This window comes from Notolepis coatsorum (assembly GCF_963971535.1).
Source record: "Notolepis coatsorum genome assembly, chromosome: 6".
In the NCBI taxonomy this organism is placed as follows: domain Eukaryota; kingdom Metazoa; phylum Chordata; class Actinopteri; order Aulopiformes; family Paralepididae; genus Notolepis; species Notolepis coatsorum.
In genome coordinates this window covers 55,553,894-55,573,813 of record NC_140170.1, presented here as the reverse complement: position 1 = coordinate 55,573,813, position 19,920 = coordinate 55,553,894, and positions in this window count along the sequence as shown.

The following is a 19,920-nucleotide window of genomic DNA, read 5'->3' as shown; positions in this document are numbered from 1 at the left end:
AATAGACCTCATGTTCACGGTTTTTGGTTCGTTTTTCTTTTTTTTCGATATTAATATCCTATTCACTGTCACAGAGCTGTATTTTGGCTGGAAAAGGCATATTGGAAGTCCGAAGGTGCAGTACCGGCCAGATCCTGTTAGTGGGGCTATCCCGAGAATGCACCCTCCTTCCCAGTCCCCACTTCTCTCTGCCTATGGCTCTGGGTTAGCTTGTTAGCTTACGCTAACGTAACGTTATCTTCGATTTTTAACGCGACGTGGGCATAATGGAGTGGCGAGGATTGCAAAGCAGGTTAGATGCATTGGACCCGTTGCGGAATAAAACAGCAGGGACATGTTTTGGGTCACAGAATAGGCACACTAGTCTTGCTCTAGTGACGCTCTAGTAGAGCCATATGAAATCTGTTTAATTTTTTCCCAAATTCCCTTTGTACGCGCATTTTACCATCAGAAAGTGTCTAATAAGTGGGAATGAATAAATGTCCACAATTTAATAAGATAGAACAGTCCATTTAATAGGGCTGTCTTAAATACTTAAGATGAGGCCGGACTCGGCACTGACAGATTTGTGTTCATTGTGCTGCTTTTATAAAGCCTCAAATGACGGCTTACAATATTTCATGAAAGTGTCGTGGAAATATATTATCATGTCATTAGACAGCTTGACTGGTACACTTTGACCTGGTACACTTTGACCAGTTATATAATGTGCTCAGATGTGGCACACATACTGTCCCTTTAAGTGTTTTTCCTCTCAGCAAGGATTGTGTTTCTTCAGAGCCATAACCCAAGGTTATGGGAACAGTTAGACCAGGGGTCGGGAACCTATGGCTCGCGAGCCATATATGGCTCTTCTGGTGACAGCATATGGCTCCCAGAAATTTTTGAGTAAAAAAACAAATATTTTTTTATTTTTTTTAATACTTGTGATATTTCTTAATAATACTGTGTCATTTTAAAGTAAACAGAAATTAGTTTTGAAGATACAGCTAATAGTATCTGTAGCTGAAGATATAGCGAGCAGAGCTGGCGAGGGAACACAAGTGGACAGAAATTAAAAATCTTCAACCTGAAGACCAGCTGATTCTTAAAACTTGGAACGAGCTTCCTGTGACATACCACACAATGCAGCGTGAGTATTGCCGTATTGACCATGTTTGGCTCTACATATGCATGTGGGCAGTCATTCTCGCATATGAGGAACATTAAGACCAACCTACGCTCACGTTTAACTGATGGAAGCCTCAACGCCTGCATGAAGCTCAATCTCACCACGTATGAACCAGATTACAAGGCCATCAGCAAAACCATGCAGCACCAGAAGTCGCATTAAAAGTAAGACATATTTAATTTATAATATGTTAAAAATACTATATGGCTCTCAATGAAATATATTTAGAAATATTTGGCTTTTATGGCTCTCCCAGTCAAAAAGGTTCCTGACCCCTGAGTAGGGATGGGTACCTTTCACATTTGAACCGATACCGGTACCGGTACCGGTACCTGTGAATCGATACCGGTACCCAGCGGTACCTTTTTTCGGTACTTTAAAAAAAATTAAAAAAAAATTAAAAAAATTTTTTTTTATTAATTTCTTTTTTTTTACGTTTTTTTTTTTTTTTTTTTACGTTTTTTTTTCATGTCAACGTTCACACGCACAATATATGCTTACCTAGGCACTGTAGAAATTTTATTTACCTACCTCAGTCGTAAAAAAAAAATCCAAACTTCAAATAACTACAATTTCGACAGTTTTCGGCTTGTCATTGCTCCGACTGCTTTGTTGTTGAATCAAGTCAAATCCTAGGTAAGCATATATTGTGCGTGTGAACGTTGACATGAAAAGAAAAAAGTAAAAAAAAAAAAAAAAAGTAAAAAAAAAGAATTAATAAAAAATATTTTTTTTTATTTATTTTTTTGGTTTCTCACTTGATTCGATACTCGGTAGTACCGACGTGTTTCGGTTCGGTACCTCAAAAGTACCGAATTCGGTACCCATCCCTACCCCTGAGTTAGACGAAGCTGTTTTGCTTTCAGAGTCATAGCCATAATACAGTCGTATTATTAATGTCTCTAACCAGCCATTTTGTTTCTTCTACAACATTTTCATGTATTTAATTGTATGTCTGACCAGAGCTCTTGATCATTCTATGGTCAGACACTACTGTATCAACATGTTGTCTCCGATTGTAGACTGATCTTTCATTTGTGGCCACGGATGAAATAAACTCTTATTTACTATTAATAATGACTCAGAATCATTAATGTAAACGGCTCATCGTTTGTCTCTTTAATATTTCCCATTACAAAAGCAAAGTGTTTTATTTGTCTAAGATTTAAAAAGGTTTAAACTTTACAGCACTGACAAAGTGCTGTACAAAGTGCTGTACAAGTCCCACAACATTAAAAAAAAGAAAGTATACATTTTTTATTTTATTTTTTTTAATAGTTGATTCCATTTTTATTGCTCAATTCCGCGATTCCGTGAACGCGGATTTCATATGGCTCTACGCTCTAGACGCTACTGCTGTGTGCTGTTGATCCAAGCCGAGCGGATACGACACATGGGATTTTCAAAATAAGAGTATCGCAATATGAATCGATCTTTTTACGTTGCATCGATCCTATTTGATTATTGATAATAGATCGATATATCGATCTGGATCGATGTATCGTCCCACCCCTACTGCATGGATGGTCACCACAAATAATTCAACAGTTGGATAACAGATTTCTACCACTACTGAACAAGCCCGGATCACCCTCAGATCCTCCTCACCGCTCGGTAAGGACTGGAGCGCTTTTCAAAACACCAGGCCACAGCAACAGCAAGCAAGCTGGCACTAACGTTACTAGGTCAACAACGTGTGTGTGTCTGTGTGCCCGTCTGCCAGTTCTTCAAGCCAGTGGCCATCAGGCTCCACAACCAGGGGCACAGACTGCTGCCAGCAGCTGGAGAACTAACGGCTGCAGAACTTGAGAACCATTAGGAATGTCTGACTCTTACCCACTAAACCCTGCTATATGGACTATAACGCATGTTATGCCTGATAGACAGACCATCATCTGCACCTTTGTGTATACTGTTTACTTTGTCATATTTTATATTGTCTATATTTATTGTAACTTATATTATGACCAATAGGGTATACATCTGGGAATGCAGGTAACTTTCAATCTGATTTCCTGCCATTGTCTAAGGGTGTACCACAGGGTTCGGTATTGGGGCCGGTCCTCTTTACAATCTATATTAATTAGTGATGCACCGATGTGAAAATTGTGGCCGATACCGATAACCGATATTAATATTGCTGTTCTGGCCGATACCGATATTTACCGATGTCGATATCTCTGTATAGAAAACACTTTTTTATGATAATCAAATAAAGAGCTATTTTCCAAAATGCATTTTTTATTTTTATTTTTTTGTAAATTATTTTCAAAAATGACAGATATTTTGAAACTATTTAAGGCCAAAACATGTACAAAAAAAAAAAAAAGATAAAAAGATTTTTTGATTTTTTTTAATATCGGCCCTATCTTGATATCGGACCGATACCGATGTGTAAAAAAACTGCCATATCGGCCGATATTATATCGGCGGCCGATATATCGTGCATCACTAATATTAATCATATTGTTTCTAGTCTTTCAACACTAGCAGGTTGTCAGGCTCATCTTTATGCGGATGATACTGTTGTCTACTGCAGGGGTTCCCAAAGTCGGGGTCGCAACCCCCAGTTGGGTCGCAAGCCGCCGCGGGGGGGGGGTCGCCAGATGATTTGAAAAAAATATATATATTTATTTTCTTTTTTTTATGCAGTCAGGCCACTGAACTTAGAAGCAGGCCAGGCCAGTGTTTCTAGTTGCACCAGCGCAATAGTTAGATAACCTAGGTGGGGAACAACCAGGAGATCACTGCAACTCACACAAGTTGGAGAACTATCTCTCTCTCTCTCTTGCTCTCACACACACACAAGGGAGCCGCATGTGATTGGTGGAGGCGGGACCCTTACAAAAAACTGCTAATCATTGACACATGCTAGCCTGTAATAATCCCCCCCAGAAAAATCTACTTTGCATTTGATATATTGCAAATATATGCCATCACACACACACTGGCATTTAAAGGGTTAGAATTATAAAATGAATATGTGGTGTTATGATCAGGGCTGAAGTTGAATAAGATTGTATTTTTTATCAATTACAAAAAACTGAAAATCCATAAAAATCTGTGTTATTGCTAATTATACATATGCTATCCTGTTTTTTAACAATAATTTGTGATGCCATCACAAACACTGGCATTTAAAGGATACAAATAAAATAATTCCTGCACCAGAATGCAGGAAATGAAGTCTTTGTAACAAAAAAAAATCCTGGTGGGGGACCCCCTGCTTAAAAAGTGGCCTGACTGGGGCTATATTTTGCACTATATTTCCTGGTCTGAATGATTTCCCCAGTCCGGCCCTGGTTAAAAGCCTCCAATGCTTATTAGTGTGTGTGGGCGTTTGAACGTTTGCATGTTTCAACCATACATTTCCATTTATTAAAAAAAAAAATTATAATATTTTTTTTTTAACCTCCTATAATAGTGGGGGTCGCGGCTCTCTGACACCGTTATTTGGGGGTCGCGGCCTGAAAAGTTTGGGAACCCCTGTTCTACTGCATTGCGGATACTGTTCAGTGAACCTGCAGCTTGCGTTTGACACTCTCCAAAATGCTCTAGCTAAGCTCAAGTTAGTGCTTAATGCTAGTAAAACCAAGTCTATGATGTTTTCTAGAGCCAGGGTTATAGATTATGACATGCTACACCTAACAACGGCAAATGGTTTGTATATTGAAAGAGTTACTGAGTATAAATATCTTGGTATATGGCTGGATGATAAACTTTCTTTTAAATTCCATATAGATAACCTAGCTACAAAATTACGGCAAAAGATTGGTTTCTTGTACCGTAACCATGCTAGTTTTCCTATGTTCTGTAGGAAAATAATTATAGAGGCTGTTTTTTTGTCAATATTGGACTATGGTGATTAGGGGTGCACCGATATATCGGTCGGGTATCGGTATCGGCCGATAAGTGCCTTGTTGACTGCTATCGGCCTATAAGCTCAAATGTGCCGATAGCAGTCGCCGATAAATACCCATCAATTTGTGTAGCGTCAAAAGGCAAAAAAAAAAAAAGTTCACTCGCGACCTACCTGCACAACGCCCGCCGTCCCCCACACACAAGCTACTGCATCAAAGTTACTATTTATGATTAACAAGGCATTAGTTTTGTGGCATTAACGTATAGTTAGTGTTACACGGACAATAACATCAGCATATTATTATTACCCATAGCAGCAAGGCATTACTCCGAGTCCGTTCATTAGCTACCGGGAGATGCAAGACTAACGTTACTGGTGAAAATGTGATTTGCGTTGGAATACTCCTTTGCCAACTTGCTGTACTTTGCTTGCAGGTCTGCAGCCATTATTGCTGCATTATGAATAGCCCCAACTTTAGCCAAGGTAACGTTATGGCTAAACCTTTAACAATAGTTAACGTTAGCTTTCGGTTAGCTGTTCAATGCTATTAATAACACAACTCCCCGTCAACACCCTCTCTCGGGAAGATGGCATTTAAGAAAGTATCTGCTGTTAAAATGACACAAACATTCGTTTTGTGGCATTAACGTTAGTGTTACACGTTCAATAACAAGCATATTATTTACCCGAAGATAGCAGTAAACAAGGCATTACTCCGTTAGTCCGTTCATAGCTCGGTTCCATTCCGTTGCTCATTCCGTACCCAACTACACATTCTGCAATCTGTTAATAAAGTTTTCAACCAGACAAATGTATAGAAAGGCTTTGTTTTATTATAACATTTGTTGCAGTAAAATCATTATGTCTCATTTGGTCCGGCGCTCCATGCTGTGGAGCGCCGGTCGGCGGGCCGGGCAGCTAACGTAGCTACGTTAAGTGTGTTCAGCTCTCGCAAACAGAACAATGGCGGCATGCCCGAAAGTAGAAAAATTAATAAACGCTTGCCGATTGGTGGTAAGGACAGCAGGAGGTGGGTGCTAGCGGTGTGGCGTAATTGGCCGAATCGACTGTCAATCAAAATGGTTCCATTGCATTGGTTGAAAGCTCTGGTTGAGAGAATAGTATCCCGCTGCAGGCCGCAAGAATGGTTCCATTGCATTGGTTGAAAGCTCTGGTTGAGAAAATAGTATCCCTCTGCAGGCCGCAAGACGATACTGGGAGAGAGATAGTGATACCATAAACATATTTCTTGATGTTTCCTTTTTTTAAGTAAGTAAAGAGGCCTACAAATACAAACATACACATACAAATATACAGTAGTTTCATTAAAAAAAAATTAAAAAAACAAAAGAAAATTAAAAAAAGAAAATTACAAATACTTATATACAAATATACAAATATCGGTATCGGTATCGGTATCGGTATCGGCCGATAGTGTTAGTTGAACAATCTGTATCGGTATCGGCGGCCAATTTTCATATCGGTGCATCCCTAATGGTGATTGGTGATGTCATTTACAGGCATGCGTCTGCGTCTACATTAAGCAGGGCTGTACACTGCGACGAGATGATCGCAAATGTCCCCCTAATTTGGTCCGTGCGAGTGGAAAATAATATCTGGGGGCAAGCTTGCGAGTAGTGATTTCAACCCTTCATTCGCATTTCACTCCTAAAATAATCCATACAAATTAGATAAAAAAAATAGTAAAACATAAACTACAACCAGGGCTGTACAGTGCGACATAATGTTGTGGTTGTAATTTCATTAGACAGACCAGCGCGGACCTTTAATAACATACAATTTAATTGACACAAGCAATGGGCTAACGGTAGCTGCTAACCAAGGTATCCATTAGGACTATGCTAAGCTAACTAGCGATAGCTGCTAACCTTGGAAAACGGTCAACACTAGTTCCGTTCGTGAGGAAAGGGTGTGGGTTATATTGACAACGCTTGACAACAGAAGTTTAAAGATAACTTCATATTTATTGGTTATTCGTTTCTGTATATCAGGGGTCAGCAACCTTTTTGACATGGAGTGCCTGTTTGAAATATAGTTGTAACTAGTGTGCCTCAACATTATTCCATGCATCGTAATTTTCTTTTCTCATAATCAGGTCTTTTTAATGATAATTTTTACATTATTACATCATTATTGTTATTGTTATTATTAACAATATTATTATGATGGTTGTATCAACCCTAAATCTGAGTTGCGAGGGGGGGGGAATGCAATGCAGACAAACAGCTGCATACAGTGCGACCATTTCACTCACATTTGCCCATTCATTTTTGGACACATCACACACCATCGGTGTGTGTACTGTACGTGTGCTGTCATAGCTCCACCTACAGGCCTAATGGAGAACACCAGGAGAACACCAGGATGTGAATGGAGGGTGAATGTGAGGTATATCGTGTAAATAAGTTTTGATTGATCGCAAGACTACACTGTAAAAGAAATTTATTATAATAAGTTACCAGAACTTAAAAATATTGAGTTCAGTTACTGTGCATTAAGGTTTTCAGTTTTCAATCCATAATAAGTTAACACAACCACATTATTTCAACCTAATAAAACTATGTTTATTTTCATTGTTTTAAGAACACAAGTTGACTTGGTAATACTCACATTTTGAGTAAAAAAAATGGCTTTTAACATGTGCAATGTTCAATGAAATAGAAAAATAAATAATAAAATTTGTTGATTAATCCCACTGGTCACAATGGTGACCGTAATAATGTTTTTGTTATAAGGCTCTGCAAATGTTACTGAATGATGCAATGTATTTCCAGCTCAATTGAAATAATAAACAAATAAAGGGTCTCAATTAAATATGTGGTAGTAAAAAGAACCTGTGGGAGGATTTCAACAAGATAAATGCGACAACAGTGCAAAATATTTCACTATAATATTTCAAAGCAAAACATTAAAATTTTAATTTTTTTGTGCTGCCCCCTGTGCCTGTGCCTATCAGGCCATGTGAGCGGATCGGCGTGGCCGAGAAATCTGCTCTTCGCCCTTTAAAGCTTGGTCCGCTCCGCTAATCGCTCATGTTGACCCCGCCCCCAAGTCGCTCTCCGCTCGCTCCCCGCGCCAGATCGCTCGGCAGATTTTTTTTTTTTTTTTTGGAGCATGGTGTAAATTAGCTCAAACTACAACAGTCTACACCCCCTGGGCCCCTTAACAATTGTTTGTATTGAGCCGCATTGTAATTGTACCCATTCTGCAATGTTAAATAACGTTGTTTATCCATTCACTAGCTCTATTAAGCGATGATAGGCTAGCCGAGCCACAATGCTATGGTCGCTGCCATTAACGTTAGCATGTAAGCTAACGACAACAACAATGGCGTCGATACTTTTTCTAACAGGAGTGAGTGACAAAGCCTGAACAGGATATCACAGGTTCACCCTTCTCATTGGTTGAAAATGGCCTTCATGTTTGTACATCGCCATCTGTTGCTTTGGCATTGTACTGCATGTATATATTACATCAACAGTGTTAAACCACTGTGAGCGGCCTGGAGTGGATTGGAGCGGAGGAGAACTCTCGCTCCGGACGTCGCGCCGACTCATTTTAAAACCCACTCCTCGCTCACGTCAAAACCGCCCGCTCCGCGCCCCGTGCCGATCACGCGCCGCGCCGCTCACATGGCCTGGTGCCTATGCAGGCACGCGTGCCTAGGGTTGCCTACCCCTGCTGTATATCATCCAATTTCCATTTCTGTGTGTTAAACTCTTCCTGTTTACATTCGAGTGTGATGTCATCACCTACGGCAGTTTAGATGATCAAAACGCGAACCTAGAACAAAACACGAGGGGGGGGGGGGGGGCTGGCTCTCTCGTTCGTTCTCGCCCCTCTCTCTCTCTCTCTCTCTCTCTCTCTCTCTCTCTCTCTCTCGCTACATTCAATGATTTAAAGTAGCCAAACAACAAATACTAACTGGATAGTTGATGATATAAACATTTAATTTCATTATCTGAAATATTCTAAAATCATTAAGTCTGCTATAAGCCATTATCCCTGTGTGTGATTATTATTTTCTCACAGTAGTGTGTGTGTGTGTATATATATATATATATATATATATATATATATATATATATATATACATATATGTGTGTGTGTGTGTGTGTGTGTGTGTGTGTGTTTGGCTAAAGTGGATAGAAAACACAGTACTGTGCAAAAAAAAGGCACCCAAGAGTTTTTATATAAATAGTCTTAGATGTAAAATAATTTTAGTGTCAGTAGACTACTCTTAGTACATTTTCATTAAATAATTTTTTAAAGCATCTTCATGGTTTAATAATGCAAAAATATGTTGCAGGGACTTATTATAATTATCATATTGGCGTGACTGTATGCCAGGGTTTCCATTAGGGTAATTACCGGTATTTGACCGGCAAAATCTGTTGAAGTCCGACATATTTAATCTCTCCGGTCTTAACACTTTGAGCGCCACGCCTGGTTTTCCTTTTTACCGGCTGAATGCCACCATCGGCGCCAATGTTAACGTTAATATCGCCTAATCTATGTTTTAAATTATGGCTATGTGTCTAATCTGCCCATTGCATTATCAAAGACTATTTTCCAGTCAGTGCTGTCAAGGCAGATTGTTTTTTTATCGCATCGTTTCCGTTTCAGAGCAGTTAGAAAAGCCCCCGTTTTGATATAAAAAACAGCTCATTCTGGAGCATTCTATGAAAATCGTCTTTTAGTGGAATATTCCACAACGTTGATATTCGTCGGCCTTTTTATGAATTACGGCCGCGCACGGATAATCGCCTCGTTGATTTCCTCTCTGACTTTTACAGTGAAACAGAAAGAAGACATTTCACAAAACAGCCTATATCTTCATCAAACTTACTCTGATTATCCTAACACTGATAACATAGAGTCCTTACCTGACATCAGATGGTATCCAACTGGTATATTCCAATTCCTGATCACCATTCGAAAAAATCGATACGTGTATGGATCCAACGCGATACTGTAGAACTCCATGATCAGCGGGGATCTGAGGTTCCAGAATGAACTGTGGTAACCCCGGCTGGATCAGTGGACTGGAAAATGTGGAGTACCGAATTTTTTTCCCCATTCATTTTCATTGAGTCCATTCCAAAATCACTTATGTCATCTGGGAGACGACAGGGGGCGCTTTTTTCCACAGTGATCGCCGGCGCCGCTCGGCTATACTCGGGTAGGCTCGGGTGATGCAATAATTTTTCAGATCGCTAAAAAAGAAAAAAAAAAATTCAGAGAAATCTCGTGAGTGGCATTCAACGTCACTATTAAAAACCCGAGATATCTCGTGAGTGGCACTCAAAGTGTTAATGTCCGGTGAAAATAATTCCCTCTAAGCACAATTTGATTATTTGAATTGTATTAAAATAGGCTAAAATTAAATAGCCTATGCGATGAACGAAACAATCATTACATTTGTTTCATCGTTGCTTCACCAAGCAGGTCTAATAATGACAACGATGTTGTCAGCGAGAGCTTAGTGCTGGGTTTGCGAGTGCATGCAGCTGCAGAGCCGCAGAACCCACCCAGCTGTGCCCGCACAGTGCAGTACTCCAATTCAGCCATTGGCAATTCAGCTGTTGGGTGGGGGGCGCTGCTGAGCGGTCCCCAGATAGGGCCTGAAAACAGCTGAATCTGCGGCTCTGCAGCGGCATACTCTCGCAAATAAGTCGTTGGGAGGTGGAGTCATCACGTAAACCCACGATAATGTTGCCGTCTCTCTCTGCCAAATTTCTCAGTTCTTCGCTTGATATAATTAATACAAATGTCCAATATAACGGAATTCGTTAGCTCATAAAAATGTGATTATAACAGACTGCTGTTTATTAATGTCGGGCCGACTGCCCACAGACACCTATTTGATTTAAAGTCAGCAGCAGCACGGAGTCTCGGGAACTACCCACCCCAGTTAGGACGCGTCTCTACTTTCCGTAGCTGCATTTCTGCAGACCCCTCTCTGATTGGTTGAGCGAAGCCCCTCTCTGATCGCTATAGTTTCCCAACAGGAGTAAAGTCTGGAACGCACCACAGCCTGTCACAAGCAGTAGAGATCTGTCGTAGCAATCCGAAGTGACATTGACCACCAGACTCTTTCTCTTAAGGCATTAACTGGGTTAATTAATATAAATGTTATATTGTAACTGTCTAGTTACACATTGGTTCCGAAACATGTATGTTCCAGGCTACAATTAAAACTTTGAATCTGAGAGTGCTGGACCGGCTTCCTGCTTTCTTCTAACTGTCTAGTTAGGCATTAACTGTGTTAATCTAAATGTTACATTGCAACTGTCTAGTTAAGGCATTAACTGGGTTAATCTAAATGTTAGGTATTGTCACACCAGGATCAGTTGGTATGATGAAACACATGTTATTATATGTTTGATTGAAATGTTGTGTCTTACTAATAATAACTAATTCCTTGGTCAATAGAAGTCTCTGTGATACTTTCTGAATATGATTTGGGAACATCAAATGGGCAGGGTTATAATAGAAGAGACAGTGTAAACAATATAATTAACTCTGAATATAATAATGAGGGAAAAAAAACAGGATACACAACAAGGTGCATGAGATGAGGTTATATGTAGAACATGGTACAGTTACAGTAAGTGGGGAGTGCGGCATGGTACAGTTACAGTAAGTGGAGAGTGTAAACAGTGATTCAAAATAGGGATGCACGATGCAATTATGACGTCATCCCGATAACGTTATTGATAGCTCCGATAATATATAATACATTTTTTGGTTAAAAGAAATCCGGTGTGGGTGGATTTGGATGAAGGGCGCTTATAGCCTCCTCTCGTTTTGCCAGTACTGTGGTACGACTGACAGCGTGTGGTTTAGGAACAGGGACTTTTTCACAAATCCAGCGCTCCCTTTCTTGGCTGTGACGTAGTCACGTTACATTCGGAGGCAGACAGTCGATCTGCCAATTACGTCCCACCGCTTGCACCCACCTCTTCTTCTTACCACCAATCAGAAGCTCTCGTTCGTTTATTTACCTCCGGATTGTCGGCCATTATTCTACTCGGAGCTCAGGCTAATAACGTTAGCTCCCCGCCAGCCACATTGACAAGTACCAGCGCTTATACATTACTGGCAAATGTCTTGTTGCACTTGTGGCAACGAGCGTTGTCAGCATCGACTTTAGTAAAATAGACCCAGACTTTTGAAAGTTTCGTTCTGTCCGCCATGATGAGAGCAGAGCTGTCTGTACTCGGCAGCACCCGTGTGTGTGTGTGTGTGTGTGTGTGTGTGTGTGTACAGCCCGCTCCTCGCGCAGGCAGAGACACCGAGGCAGGAGAGATATAGAAAACGGCCAACAAGATTAGTTTGCAACGTTTAAATTCCTCAAAAAAAACTCCATAATTTCTCGAGTACCGATGACGTCGGAGCTTATAAATACTAAAAAAAAAGAAAAAAATTTGATCAAAAAATATATATATATATACATTTAAAAAAATATATATATAATACAATAAATATCGGTTATCGATATCGGTTATCGGCTTGAGGAGCATAAAGTTATCGGTATCGGTGTCAAAATCAATATCGTGCATCCCTAATTCAAACCCCCTCAATGTACAGTTTCTGACAGCTGGGCTGTGTTGAACTTGTCACGTGAAATAACGTTATGTGTTGTCACGCGAAATGTGCATAACGTTATGAATAAACCGCGAAATAACATAACGTTATGTTACAATGTACAGTTTCTGACAGCTGGCTGTGTTGTGAAATGTGGATAACGTTATGAATAAACCGCGAAGTCACGCGAAATAACGTTATACGCGAATCTGGTAGTACATTTCTTTTTATCTTCTTGATATGATAACATTACATCCGCCTTTTGCTCAACCAATCAGAGAGGGGTCTGCAGAAATGGGCTCAACCAATCAGAGAGGGGTCTGCAGAAATGCAGCTACGGAAAGTAGAGACGCAGGACAGCCGAATCCCGTCCAATCTTTCGCCGTCGACTAAAGACGCACTTCTTCAACCATTATCTGAAATAATAATAAAAAATTTAAAAAAAATCTAACCCTAACTAACCTTACTGTCATGCACTTGTCCTAATAAACTAACCTACACTGTAACACGCAACACTTTGATGACTATTGTTACTCAGCTGATAGAGTTGTACCCTTCCTGATGACCTGTCGTACAGAACTTGTAAGTCGCTTTGGATAAAAGCGGTCAGTTAAATGACTAAATGTAAATGTAAATTACATCTTTGTTGGTCTGGAGTGCTGTCACCTACCAAACTCGTTCGAATGATGGGCTTGTGCTTAGGGTGCCTCGAGTTCGGTCTGAGCTTGGAAAGTCTGCCTTCTCCTACGATGCTCCATACACATGGAATACCCTACAACAGACTCTAAAGCTCGGAGCATTCCCGTCATTCATGGAGTTTAAAGGCATTGCACTTGACCTGGGTACTAAATCATGTAATTGTTCTTAATCCATCATTGTAGTAATTGTAATTCATTGTAATTAATAACTGTTATGATATTTGTGTCCTTTGTTAACTCATCATCACTGTAAATGAGGGTAACCTCAGTGCTTTCACAAGTATAAATAAAGGTTTGAAATGAAATATGCAACTCTGTGTATAGTTTATTTATAAAAATGGTATATTCAGATTACATTTGTTTATTGCTTATATTTATTGCTCTCCTATTACCCTGACCATACCTGTGCCCCCTGCTTGCTATGAGACTGAATCTCCGCAAGTAGATCACTAAAGGAATCTCCTGTCCTGTCCAGAGGATAGAATGTTGTCTCCTCTGTGTGGAGAGACCTGTTTGCTGCCATCTCCTCCATCCAACCTCATCCTAGAAGCATTTTAGCAGCATAGCCTCTCAAGTAAAGTGACACAGTGGCTGAAACGCTCAACAGTTGAGATGTTCGGTCATTATTAGTAACAAGCTGAATAAACGCACATGTCTCTCTATACACAGAGTCGCACCAGTTTCTCACCTAACGTCACATCTTCTCACTAACTCAGTAGTAGCATTAGCATAGCAGCTTAGCTTGGTAGCTGCTCCAGCTAACTTACCTCTGGTCGAGGCCCAGTCTGGTGGAAAAGTGGCAGAAACGCCCAACAGATCAGATGTGCGGTCAGTAGATGAATACAAGCATATGTTACTGTAACTAAACGGAGAGGTCGACATGAACCGAATGTACCTTTTGTTGTATTTATGCTTAAGATAAATAATAATCAGGACGCGTGACTTCTTTAGTGCAGCGCCGGCTCTGGCGGAGGACCCCGTGTGTGGGGAACTGCGTCTCTACATTTCGTAGCCGCATTTCTGCAGACCCCTCTCTGATTGGTTGAACTCCATTTCTGCAGACCCCTCTCTGATTGGTTGAGCGAAGCCCCTCTCTGATTGGTTTAGCGTCATGGTACAGTTAGCGTAAGTGGGGAGTGTAAACAAGTTGAACGCGTCGCGTGAAATAACGTTATGTGAATAAACCTATAACGTTACATGTACAGTTTCTGATTAACCCAGTTAATGCTTTAGACAGTTACAATGTAACATTTAGATTAATACAGTTAATGCCTAACTAGACAGTTACAATATGACATTTAGATTAATTAACCCAGTTAATGCCTTAAGAGAGAGAGGCTGGTGGTCAAGTCAAGTCAAGAGTTTTATTTGTCACAAGTTGTTTATTTGCATACAAGTTTACAATGAAATGCGGGTGGTCTTGCCCGCAACGATGTGCATAATACAATAGTAATAACATATAATAGAATCCAATAGAACGACATTGTGCAATAAAACAAGTAAACAGAGTAGGGCATATCGGTATATGTACATAAGTTATTTAGGTCCTGTCAATAGAACGACATTGTGCAATAAAACAAGTAAACAGAGTAGGGCATGCATATCGGTATGTACATAAGTTGTCGACTGGGGTGTTACGATATTCAAGGAGACTTAGGTAAGGGTCTCTTAGACAGACAAGCAGACAGACAGACAGACAGACAGACAGACAGACAGACAGACAGACAGACAGACAGACAGACAGACAGACAGACAGACAGACAGACAGACAGACAGACACACAGACAGACAGACACACAGACAGACACACAGACAGACACACAGCAGTAGTAGCTAGACAGACAGACATGCAGAAAGACAGACAGACGTAGCAGCAGCATAGACAGACAAGCAGACAGACAGACAGACAGACAGACAGACAGACAGACAGACACACAGACAGACACACAGACAGACAGCAGTAGCAGCTAGACAGACAGACATGCAGAAAGACAGACAGACGTAGCAGCAGCATAGACAGACAAGCAGACAGGCAGACAGACAAACAGAGTGAAAAGACAGACAGACAGACAGACAGACAGACAGACAGACAGACAGACAGACAGACAGACAATCAGACAGACAAGCATACACAGACACACAGACAGACAGACAAACCGACAGACAGACAGCAGTAGTAGCAGATAGACAGACAGACAAGCAGACAGACAGACAGACAGACAGACAGACAGACAGACAATCAGACAGACAAGCATACACAGACACACAGACAGACAGACAAACCGACAAACCGACAGACAGACAGCAGTAGTAGCAGATAGACAGACAGACAAGCAGACAGACAGACAGACAGACAGACAGACAGACAGACAGACAGACAGACAGACAGACAGACAGACAGACAGACAGACAGACAGACAGACAGACAGACAGACAGACAGACAGACAGACAGACAGACAGACAGGCAGTGACCAGCTAGGGTCTGAGACTGAGTTACACTGTAATGCCTCCTCTAGTGTCAGTTTGAGGAGTTGTGTCAATAAAATGCATCACTCTTAAAGGAGCAGGCAACACCCTAATCTTACAACACTCCCCCCACTCTGGATGGCAATTAATTAAACATAATAACATTCCAGCACCCTTATGACTATACACAATATATCCCAAATGTTCTTTTTGAACACCCCTCGAGTTGTTTATTTGCATACAAGTTTACAATGAAATGCGGGTGGTCTTGCCCGCAACGATGTGCATAATACAATAGTAATAACATATAATAGAATCCAATAGAACGACATTGTGCAATAAAACAAGTAAACAGAGTAGGGCATATCGGTATATGTACATAAGTTATTTAGGTCCTGTCAATAGAACGACATTGTGCAATAAAACAAGTAAACAGAGTAGGGCATGCATATCGGTATGTACATAAGTTGTAAATTTTTTATTTTCAAAATTGCGCCCCCTAATGGCAAAGATCTGAAATGTTATGTCACATTGGGCGTTAATCATTAAACGTATTCCTAATTCCCATGTAGTGCACTACATGGTACTACATGGTACTACATGGTACTACAGGGTACTACAGGATACTACATGGTACTACAGGGTACTACAGGGCACTACATGGGTACTACAGGGTACTACATGGCACTACATGGTACTACATGGCACTACATGGTACTACAGGATACTACATGGTACTACAGGGTACTACATGGCACTACAGGGTACTACAGGGTACTACATGGCACTACATGGCACTACATGGTACTACATGGTACTACATGGCACTACATGGTACTACATGGCACTACAGGGTACTACATGGTACTACATGGCACTACAGGGTACTACATGGTACTATATGGCATTACAGGGTACTACATGGTACTACAGGGTACTACATGACACTACAGGGTACTACATGGTACTACATGGCACTACAGGGTACTACATGGTACTACATGGCACTACAGGGTACTACATGGCACTGCAGGGTACTACATGGTACTACAGGGTACTTCATGGTACTACATGGCACTACAGGGTACTACATGGCATTACAGGATACTACATGGTACTACAGGGTATTACATGGCACTAAGAGAGATAAGATATTCCTTTATTGATCCCCTTGGGGAAATTCAGGCATCATAGCAGCATGGGGGGGAGGGGTACAGGTAGTAAAACAACACAGTATACAGGTAGTAAAAAACAACACAGGCAGTGTAAACAATTTGATCAATATGGTCAATATAATTTACTATCTGACTAGCTGAGGAATATTCACATTATTCACAGTGTCACATAAGGTGCAGTATGCATGAGGTAGTGTTATAATTTACTATCTACTGAGTATACATTATTCACAGTATCACGGTATCCACTGAAATATACATTATTCACAGTATCACAGTATCCACATAGGGTGCAGTAAGCCTAAGGTAGTGTAGGTTGTCCTCCTTGGGTTCCTATAAGTCCCAGGTCAATGTCTGGTAGCAGTCGCTGTCGCTGCCCCCTGTTGTGGAGCCTGGAGGCTGCTAGTCGCTGCCCACTGTTGTGGAGCCTGATGGCCACTGGTATGAAGGACTGTCCGAGGCGGTTAGTTGAGTGTCGGGGGGGAATGAGTCTGTGGCTGAACGAGCTTCTCATCTTGACTAGCTCGTCGTAGAGGGGGTGGTAGGGGTTCTCCATGATGGCATCCAGCTTCCTTATCATCCCCCTCTCTACCATCACCTCAAGTCTAGGTAGCTCGACTCCCACCACGGAGCTAGCCTTCCTCACCAGCTTGTTGAGCTTGTTGGTGTCCCTTGAGTTGATGTAGCCTCCCCAGCATGCCACAGCATAGAAGAGGATGCTGGCCACAACAGACTGGTAAAAAGACTGCAGCAGTTTGTTGCACACATTGAAGGACCTGAGTCTCCTCAGGAAGAACAGTCTGCTCTGTCCCTTCCTGTAGAGGGCCTCTGTGTTGTCCGACCAGTCCAGTTTATTGTTCAGGTGTACCCCAAGGAACTTGTATGAGTCCACCATCTCCACATCCACCCCTCGGATGGAGATGGGAATCGGGGGGGGGCCTCTTCTTGCCCCTCCGGAAGTCCACCACCAGCTCCTTGGTCTTACTGGTGTTGAGTTGGAGGTGGTTGCTGTCGCTCCACCCCACGAAGCTCTCCACCAGGGCTCTGTACTCCTCCTCATCATCGTCGGTGATGTAGCTTACGATGGAGGAGTCGTCTGAGAACTTCTGCAGGTGGCACCCGCTTGAGTTGCGGCAGAAGTCTGAGGTGTAGAGGGTGAAGAGGAAGGGTGACAGCACAGTTCCCTGGGGGGCGCCGGTGTTGCTCACCAGTACGTCAGACTGACTGTCCTTTAGTCTGACGTACTGTGGCCTCTCAGTGAGATAGTCCTTGATCCAGGCCACCAAGCCGTGCTCCAGCTGCATCGCAGAGAGCTTCTCCGCTAGCAGTGATGGCTGGATGGTGTTGAAGGCGCTGGAGAAATCAAAGAACATAATCCTCACTGAGCTGCGCGGCTTCTCCAGGTGCGTGTACGCTCTGTGGAGCATGTAGATGATGGCATCCTCCACCCCGATGTTTGCCTGGTATGCAAACTGCAGGGGGTCGAGGGAGTCACGCACCAGGGGCTTGAGGTGTTGCAGGACCAGTCTCTCAAACGTCTTCATGACGTGTGACGTCAGAGCGACTGGCCTGTAGTCGTTGGGGGTGCTGGGACGTCCCTTCTTGGGCACTGAGACAATGCAGGAGGTCTTCCAGAGCTGGGGCACCCTCTCCAGCCTCAGGGAGAGGTTGAAAAGATGCTGGAGCGGTGCTGCCAGCTGCTCTGCACATACCTTGAGCACCCTGGGATTGGTGTTGTCCGGTCCTCTGGCCTTGTTTACATTAATTCTGGAGAGCTGCCTACTGACCTGACTGGTTGTGATCGTCAGGGTTGGGGGTGGTGGGCAGTCTGCTGGTATTGGCGGTGGGGTGCCGTTGCTGATGGGTGTGGGTGGGTGGGGGGTGGGGGGGCTGCTTTTTAGGTGTGATCTGGTGCTGGTGTCGATGGGTGGGGGGAGGGGTGTGGGGAGGCCACTCTGGTCAAAGCGGTTGAAAAACGAGTTGAACTCGTTTGCACGCTCTGGCGGGCCCTCAACAGCTGTGCCCTGCTGTTTGAAACCAGTGATCTTCCTGACCCCCGCCCACACCTCCCTGGTGTTGTTGGCCTGTAGTCTGCCCTCCAGCCTGTCCTTGTAGCTGACCTTGGCTGCCCTTAGCTCTTTTTTGAGCTCCCTTTGGACAGCCCTGGCCTGCTCAGTGTCCCCTGCCATGAAGGCCCTCTTTTTCCTGTTTAGCAGGTGTTTAATGTCCTTGCTAATCCAGGGTTTATTGTTTGAAAAGCAGCGTACCTTCTTTGTGGGTACGATGCTCTCCTCACAGAACCTGATGTAGTCTGTGATGCAGTGGGATAGTCCATCAATGTCATCACCATCAGCGAGGAGTGCTCAGGAGTCGGACTGTGTAATCGCAGACGTTACTAGTCTGTAGCCTGTAGTAGGTAGAGTAGAGTTAGAGTAGACAACTCACTTACCGTCCGGCCGTCTGGACGGGGCTTCCACAGCACATTCCATGATAAAAAAAAGTATCTATTTAGTTAGATAGAGATGATTATCTCTCAGACTCCTGACTTACTAACAATATGAAATACTCCTGGTCCCAAGCATTATTTTCTCGACTGACGAGTCACTGAGCTTGCTTCGACCACTAGGAAACGCGCCCATATTTCATATCATATTTGAAGACCCTAATAGGCTACATTTATTTGCTTGCTGCATTTACATTGGCTGCGACGAATCGATACATTGGCTGCCTGCAGTGACGCTGACGCCCACCACAGTCCCACTGTGAGTGACGTGAATCTCAAAACAATGATTTATATTTAACTAATAATAGTCCCCACGGCCACCGGAGCAGCACCAGCCGCAGGTGTAATTGCGCCTGTAGATGATCCGATTCCCGCCTCCTGCTGCTTTGTCAGCTTCACTGTCAGTGAATAATATATAATAGTAATTTAGAGA